This window comes from Pundamilia nyererei, unplaced genomic scaffold (genome assembly GCF_000239375.1).
Source record: "Pundamilia nyererei isolate P.nyererei 1_Seehausen unplaced genomic scaffold, PunNye1.0 scaffold00421, whole genome shotgun sequence".
NCBI lineage: Eukaryota > Metazoa > Chordata > Actinopteri > Cichliformes > Cichlidae > Pundamilia > Pundamilia nyererei.
The window spans coordinates 17758-26900 of record NW_005187822.1 but is presented as its reverse complement, the minus strand read 5'-3'; the positions used below and the strand labels follow the sequence as shown (position 1 = coordinate 26900).

Below are 9143 nucleotides of genomic sequence, written 5' to 3'. Positions count from 1 at the left end.
TGTGTGTGTGTGTGTGTGTGTGTGAGAGACCTCCTGCTGACCAAAGGGTCATAAACGCAGAAAGCTTACATCAAATAGAAGCAGATCTTCCAGATAGGATGTATCTGCAATAAAACATTACAGCCCCCCACCCAGAACCTTGACAATCTGGGGGGAAGGACAGTGGAATCCTTTTCATCAGAGTTGGCAAGCATAGAAATGACAACATTTAACAATTCACTCTAATAGTTATTACAAATGGAACAGACTTGACTGGAGGATAGGAAAGGGAAAGACGTAGACCAGAGAAGTTAATGAAAAACAGAGGGAAAGAGGGAGTGAGAAAAGATATTAAAAAGTCCACTGAATCACCTACTGGAAGAAAAAAAAAACAAGCAGAAGGAGAACAACACAGTAGGGAGACTACAGCAACAACCTAGATAAGTAAAAGTAAATAATAAATATTGAATGTTCTTGAGCAGGACACAAGCCTGACAACGCACGGTATGCTTTGAGACAGCAGCCAAGGAAGATATAGTGTGTATCTGTGCACGCCTGTGAGCACGAGCATGCTTGTATTCAAAAGGTTTCCCCATGTAACTATCTGATGAAGCAAGCACGGAGGAGATCCGGGCGCCAGAGCAGTCTGAGCCCCGGACCCAGAGGCCCGAGGCCCGAGGGCACCCAAATTTCCGGAAGGGGCCCGACCGATCAATGGGTGCCAGGCCTCTGCCAAGCAACCACCAGAAGTGAGTCAGTGCATACCTGAGTGCCCAGCCCCGAACATCGAGAAACACCAATGCACCGATGGTTGAGGGTATCTGAGATGTTCCCAGAGAGGTGAAGTCTAATGGTGTGTTCACACCGAACACGATAGACGCGAGTGAAAACGCCCCTAATTTGACGCGTGCACATTCGCGTGTCCAAGAAAACTCCATCGCGCCTCAGAAATGCATATTTTGACGTGCGTGAACCGGAAATGTAGGAGGAATGTGGGAGGAAGTTGTGCCAGACCGGTATCTTTGCTAGATGGCAGCTGTCGAGCTAGTGTTTGAAGAGAGAGTCTCCCTTCTCTATTTACTGTGGAGAGCAGAGCAGCGGCGTTAAGGACGTCCTCGCCGTACCTGGGTTCATCAGTGCTTCCTGTACATCTGATGCTACAAGTACATACCTGTGGGTGCAGCAGCAGGAGCTCAGGGACTGGGAGCCCGGAGAAGCAACAGGGGATGCTCTGCTGCAGAATCAGTTGGTTCTATCAAGACGGTATTAAATGTTAACAGGTTGAAAACAATAGTCATATTGTCAGAGAAAGTATATATAGTGGTCCCTCATTTATTGCAGCAGGGGTTCTCAGAATAACTAGCCCCTCGCCACGCACTTTATACACTGTTTTCCCCACACACATGAACATTAGTCACAGTTCTCACAAGTTGATTCTCAAAGTGCAAACCTTTGTAGATTGCAAAACGTAAAAGTATTATTATGCCGTGTTTTGTCTTCATCTGCCCGCCACTTTCGTGCGCCTTTTTCCCTCGCGGTGCAGGTGTCTATTTCTGAATGAGGGTCATAGTTATGGGTGTTTTTGTGCTGTTTTTTCTATTAAACGTGATGGTTATCAAAACCAAACGTGATAAATTTGGCAAGCGCAGGAGACACAGCACAGAAGAGATTTGTCAATCAGGCTACATAATGCAATGCTGCACTCCAATAAAAAAAAATCAGCAAAAAAGCAAAGCAGTGACGGATGAACAGCGGGACCACTGTGTGCTGTTTATTAATAAACAATAAAATATATTCCTATATGACAACATGCATAAAAGCAGAACGGTATTTGTACGTCAGTGGGAAAATAGCGGTGGCTTGCTAGCTTTTGTGCGGCTTCCCCAGGTCAGTGAAAACTTTGAAAAGAGAAATGAATGAACTTACCAGGTTGCCCGATCTCTTCACATATCTTCCTCCAAGCTCGGTCCTTTTTATTCCTGTCTCGGTACAGAAAGCAGCTGGTGTCGTACAGCTCCGGGTTGTTTGCTACGGCGTTGATTAGCCTTCCCTCCATTGAAGAATGAAGGGCTCTGACTGGATCTGCCCCTTTGACCTAGGTCACAGCCACGTCACCAGGCTCCTGATTGGTTGTCGTGGCGCGATTTGACGCTGGAGTTCAGATTTTTCCAACTCGAGCGGTAGACACGAAACGCGCGTATGCACAAAATGCAACACAAAAACTCATGCGCTTGGTTTTTTTCGCGAGTCAAACGCGCCAGACGCGCTACACTGACGCGCGTTTCACGCGTTTTGGCGACGCAAATCTGCTTCTGAATTTTCACGGGACCTGCAATCGCGTGTCATCGCGCTTTTCCATTGACTTTACATGTAAACTTGACGCTCTGTTCGCATCTATCGCGTTCGGTGTGAACACACCGTAAGACCCGACCTTCACCGAGAGGTGAAGTCTAAGACATAGACAAACAGGCACACACAGACACAAACATGCATTCCTGCCCTCATGCACACATATACCAATACTCAACACTCGCCCACCATTGAGACAAACAGAAATTAACTTTGTACACACACTCCCCAAACATACTCTATACCCTCAGTTCCAGGTGCCATCACACCCAGAGGGGCAATCTACCCCTAGACCCAGGAGATGTTGCCCTTTGCCCTGGGAAGGAGGCAAACAGACTGCTTAAAGTGTATATATTAGGGCTGTCAGTCGATGAAAATATTTAGTCGCGATTAATCGCGTACTTATCAATGGTTAACTCAAGATTCATCCCAAATTAATCACGGACTTTTAAAAAATTTGTTCTAAAGGAACTTAGAATACTTAGATGCTTTTCATGCTTCTAATACCCTTAACAGTATGGGAGTGAACAAATATACTTGCTTTATGCAAATATGTTTATTTTTATTGCAACAATTCAAAACAATCAAAAGTCCAAAATATTCTTTAGAAAAACCTCAAAGGTACTGAATGCTCAAAAATATGCTGAAAGGAAACTTAAGCATACACTCCCACACAACGTAACTGTTTAATTTACCATTAGACAGTTAAGGCTCACAAAACATATTTCCATCTAAGTGTGGGAGACACAGTACACATTAAAAATACAATAAATAAAATGCATATGTAATAATACTTAATACTTACAGTGTCTTTGACTAAAACAGTTTGGCTGTACTTGTTGCTCTCCAGTTGCATTTAGCAGAAGCTGAACAATGCAAGCTTCTTCCTTTTTCAGTTTTCCTAACAAAACATGAACATGGAAACACCACAAAGGAGAAAGGGAAGAAAGAACTAAAAACATACAGTGCATGGGTTGTCCCTATTACTTTTGTTTCTTTGCACTGAACCAGTTGCTCAAACAGACAAGCATTTTGACATTTTCACTACATGCCCAGAAAGTGTGACCCACCTGACCCCAACGCAGGAAACTACACCCACCCATAACCCCTCACATGGTATGGATGTGGCAGGTATTGCCAAGTACTTGCATGCAAGGTATGCCATCTCACTGTGTGCCCCTTCATGCTTGGGCCACCATTTCTGGGGACAGTCCTCTATGTCAACAGTTGGCTCTGCCCAGTATCACTCCACACATTTCTCAATGCAATCCTCTTCTTCATCAGATGAAGACTGAAGCAAGCATGAGAGCTGATCTTTTCTTAGATGGCTCAAATGTTACTGGTTGTTCAAGCTGCGCAGGCCTCTGCCTCTCCCTCAGCAATGCACTGATCAAGCACCACACCTCAGCCCTGTCAGGTCTGCTCAGACACTTAAGATCCTTAAACCTAGGATCCACACGATGTTAGCTTTTTCCTTGCGCTTCTCCATTTCTGCTTTGAAGGTCACCCTTGAACTTAACCATGTAAGCTGGATCGTCCTCAGAGACCTCCATCACTCGCAACTGGTGACACAAAGCTGGCAACACCACTGAGCAGGAAACAAACTTCTCCCCTCCCTCCATAGAGAAATACACTTCATTAAGAATTTGTTACATTCACTCACATAAGGTTAAAATATTTTACACACACACACACACACACACACACACACACACACACAAAAACATTCCTATGTCAAAAGTGGTAAGAGGAAATATTAATAAATTACCTGCAGTGTTCCAGCAGTCTCCAGCTTCTTCAGTTGTTGTTGTTGATGGCATTGTGACAATGGTTGCATGTAGTGCCAGTGCATTTCTTCAGTGGTTCTCGATCCCTTAGAACACACTTGATCATTTCCAAGGTTCTGTTCCGTCTTGTTGATACGTCCTGTGTAAGTGACTCTTTCTTATGAAAATTTGCAATTTGCTGTTGTTCGATTCCCCACTGTCTAGCCACCGGCATAAAGTGCTTAGCGCACGTGTCAGCAAAGTGCCTCTCCTCCGTCTTCATAACAGTCACAGCATTCAACTGAAGTTCCCACTCTGGTGAAAAATAATGCGCTGTTACCCCTATGTTTACTTAGAGAAGTCCAATAGTCTCTGGTGAGTGCAACCGTGTTGGTCAGCCCCAAAGCCTCCACGACTTTGGCTTACACAACTTGTATGAAGATGAGAATCTTTGTCCATCTTACAGTGGTGGCTCTCGAAGGGAATTCATACGTGCAGTTGTTGGATGCTATGCTATGTGGAGGATGCTCATCCTCCACAATGTTAATCGACCTGCAAGCTGTAGCCACCCATTTTGCTATGGCTGTTGAAAGTTTGTTGGTTGTAGAATTGTCCAGACGTCTCCTTTGAAAGCTATCCAGCATGGTCTGCCTTTGGTGAGAGGGAGGAGGGCTCTCTGCGTTAGCTGTGTGCTTGGCTAGCAAGTGGTATTTGAGACTGGACGTAGTACGTCCAGGGAACGGGGGTGCCTAACTCAGTTCAGCCACCACCGTTTCTTGGAAACCAATTAAGGCCAGGGTGTCTGGGCCCATCCAGACCGGGGCCCCCACTGTAGTAGCACCATCAACCGCCACAGAGCCCATGGCGGCCCACCTGACCCCAACGCAGGAAACTACACCCACCCCATCATATAATCATCTTCCAGACTACATAAGAAAATAGACACCCAGATTGAGTTCATTCTGCACCTCTGCTAGAGCTCTCCCTCCATCTTCAGAGGGAACTGCTGGAGAGCAGAGACCTCGTGCAAGGATGTAACAACCTCCCCGCCAGCTGAAGTGGCCCCCAGTTCCGTCAATGTACCAGGGCTGGCCACAACCCCAGCGACACCAACCAGAACCCAAGCCCCCGAGGCCTAGCCCGGAAGCGGAGCACCCCAGAACCCTAAGCCTGCCCCGGAATCACACCGCGGCAGCCAAGCTACCAGGCCAGTAACCCTCTTCTGCCAGCACAGACCCTCCCCCAGCTCTGCTGCACGTAGCCACCAGGAAAACACTACCCAAGAGCCACCAGAGCCCCAACAAGGTCATGACCACAGCCCCTGGGTTGAGCCCTCCAGGAAAAATGTCCCTAGGGAGTCCCCAGATGCCCCAAGCACGCACCTACTCCTACATCAACCACAATTGCAAAGGCGGGACAAAACCATGACTGGGATTTCTAATCACTTGAAAGGTTTTTAAGCATACCTGAGAGCAGAAGTTTTGGTCTAAGCCGACTGATAAATCTGCTTTCCACTTTGCAGAAGGGATGTTGATTGATCTATGTTGTGTATTCTAAGGAGCTTGGAAAGAAAAGTGTCAACTTTTGGATTACTTAGAACCTTCACAGATATATTTTGTGTATTTTAGACAGTAATTTGGGTTTAAGATTAAGACATTGTACCACACTTGATTGTGTTTGTAATAACTAGTACCGTATTTTCACGACCATAAGGCGCACTTAAAAGTCTTAGATTTTCTTCAAAAAGTACGGCGCGCCCTATAGTGCAGTGCGCCCTGTGTGTTGTAATGAGGACGTAGTAGAGAACACCATGCTAAAGGGTGAAGTGTGGCCGAGTTGGAGGAAAGACTCGAGCGGTGGATCATCGAGCAAAGAACGAGCGGGAGAAGCGTTTCGACAGTCACCATTTGGCTAAAAGCAGTTTCACTTTCACTTTTTATGAAACGGTGCCATTTTTCCATCAGGACCGGGACTACGGTAGCGCAGCAACTTCCAGCGGATTATAATGAAAAGCTGGCCATCTTCCGCTCCTACTGTAGCAAACACATCGGCGACAAAAACATCCAGCCCAGCCACATCACTAACATGGACGAGGTCCCGCTCACTTTTGACATCCCGGTGAGTCACACTGTGGAGAAGAAGGGGACCAGCACGGTAGCGATACGCACAACGGGGTATGAAAAGTCGTCTTTTACTGTTGTGCTTGGCTGCCATGCTAATGGACAGAAACTGCCGCCTATGGTGATTTTTAAGCGAAAGACTTTGCCTAAAGAGAAGTTTCCAGCAGGAATCATCATTAAGGCAAATGAAAAGGGCTGGATGGATGAGGAAATGATGAAAGAGTGGCTGAGGGAGGTGTATGTAAGGAGACCAGGTGGTTTTTTTCCACGCATCACCATCGCTTTTAATCTGTGACTCTATGCGTGCCCATCTCACAGCCGATGTGAAAAAACTAGTGAAACAAATGAACTGTGAGCTTGCTGTCATTCCGGGAGGCCTGACAAAGGAACTCCAACCGCTGGACATCGGTGTGAACCGCCCGTTCAAAGTAAGGCTGCGAGCGGCCTGGGAGCGATGGATGACCGATGGAGACCACAGTTTCACCAAGAGTGGAAGGCAGCGCCGGGCGAGTTCCGCCACAATTTGCCAATGGATTGTAGATGCTTGGGCTAACATGTCTGCTGGCACTGTTGTTCGAGCTATCGCAAAAGCCGGCATCATTTCCGAGGAGCCGCACGGCACGGAAAGTGACTCTGACAGTGAAGAAAGTGAACTTGGCATGTTTGATGGAGATTTAGCGCAGCTGTTCAATTCAGACACAGAGGATGAGGACTTCGATGGGTTTAATTGATGATAAAAATGTGAGTACCAAACTCAGTTTTGCTCCTGCTTTATTTTTAAATATGCACACTTGTGTGCTTGTGTGTTGTTGATGATGACGATTACCGGTAATAGAAATGTGAGTAAGGTACCGAACTCAGGTTTGCTCCCGCTTTATTTTTAAATACGCATACGGTACTTGTATGCGCCCTATGATCCAGTGCGCCTTATGTGTGTGTTAAATACAGTAATGGCACACATAACTGAGACTGCGCCTTTTAGTACAGTGCGTCTTATGGTCGTGAAAATACGGTAGTAACTGGGGCAGTTTGCTCATGAGGAGTGGGCCAAAATACCTGGTGAGAGGTGCAGAAGTCTCATTGACAGTTACAGGAATTGTTTGATTGCAGTGATTGCCTCAAAAGGTTGTGCAACAAAATATTAAGTGCTGGGTACCATCATTTTTGTCTAGGCCTGTTTCATGCTTTTTTTTTTTTTTTTTTTTTTTTTTTTAAATAATTCCGCTGAAGCATGGTTGAAAATCATTGTCTGACTTTCATTTGTTAAGATTTGTAGAATTTTTATTTATTATTACTTTTGTCAGATTAAAGTTATTTCTGTGACCATTATGAGTTTTTCTTTGATTGACCGAAGGGTACCAACAATTTTGTCCACGTCTGTATATGCAGATGATACGCAGATTTATATGCTTCTAAAAGAGAAAAATGATACTCCTGTAGATGAGGAAGTCTTGAGGAAGTGAAAGCTTGGTTGGCTCTTAGTGTTTTAAATTTTCATGAATATAAGACAGAGGTTCTGTCTTTTGGACTGGGTGTCACTAGTGGGTCCTTTCCTGTGGACATGGGTCCTCTAGCACAGTGCGGAAAGCCCACTGTCACCAATTTGGGTTTTAAAATGGACAGCGATTTTAGGCTTAACAGTCAAGTGAGAGCAGTAGTGAAATCCAGCTTTTTACAGCTGAGGCACCTGGCCAAACTTAAACCCATCTTGTCAAAAGATTATTTTGGAACAGTAATCCATGTTTTATTACAACTCGTCTGGATTACTGTAACTCGTTGTACCTTGGTATTAGGCAGTTGCCCTTGTCACGTCTTCAGCTGGTGCAAAATGTTGCCGCACAGCTTTTAACTGTTGCACGGAAAAGGGAGCATATTTATCTTCATTACACTAGCTGCAATTTTAGAGTTCATTTTTAAATTATTTTATTTGTTTTTAAAGGCTTAAATTGTCTGCCCCACACTACCTCTCTGAGCTACTGCACCTCCACACTTCTTCTTGGTCTCTTAGATCAACTGACCAGATGTTGCTGAACGTGACAAAGATGCATCCCATGCTCCAGGGCAGGGTAGGCAACCTTTCTGATGACGAGTGCCATCTAAAAGTTCCTCAGAAGTCAATGTGCCATATGATTGCATTAGCAATAAATTTATTAACGCTCTATATTAACAGTTACACACTATATAGAACGACATTATAGAATTATATTTGTTCGCAGATGTTGGCAGCTATCAGCGAATAGTTATCAGATATTTTGAAACAAACAAAAAAAAGACACTTTTTATCCATGACAAGAACTCCATAACAGCACATGAACTGTACAAAAGAAAATGCAAATGCTATTTATGGTCTCCTCACAACAATGATAAGAAAAATAAACTGGGCCAATATGGCATGTTAATACAGGGATACACAGGTTAATGTGATCTCTGGTCTTCCACTCAGAGACGCAGGTCTCCGAGTGTCCAGCATTCAGACAGCTACCCGAGGACACTCTTCGTGTGAGAGAAAATCTGCTCACACAGATATATAGAGCCAAATACTGTCAATAAGACCTGTGCAATGTTCTGAAGAAACTTAAACTTGTCAGGAAGTGATAGCTCTTGAAGCATTTGAAGTGTTGGAATGTGGAAATTTCAACATCGCTTGAAAAAACTGCCAGCTAGTAACCTCCCTCTCACAGTTTGTTTGTTTGGTTTTTTTTTTGTTTTTTTACAATTGGTAGATAAGATACCGTCATTAAGATGCGGCACAATTGTTTCTATGCAAGCTAATTTATGATGTGCACTGCTGGCCCAGCCATTAATTTTTTTTAATGCACCCTCTCAGATTAACTCACTGCGTGTCATGCCCAGGGCTGGACTGGAACAAAAATCGACCTGGGCATTTTGACTAGACCAGGTATTAAAGCTATAAAGCCTTTGAATGAAA

General features: G+C 44.7%; 1 protein-coding gene across 1 annotated transcript in view; it reads left to right on the top strand.

Moving 5' to 3' along the window:
• The window catches only part of ubr7 (ubiquitin protein ligase E3 component n-recognin 7), a gene marked incomplete at its 5' end in the record, with an annotated part of 30819 nt that overhangs the window by 12214 nt on the left and 9462 nt on the right, over positions 1-9143 (top strand). The window lies entirely within an intron of this gene.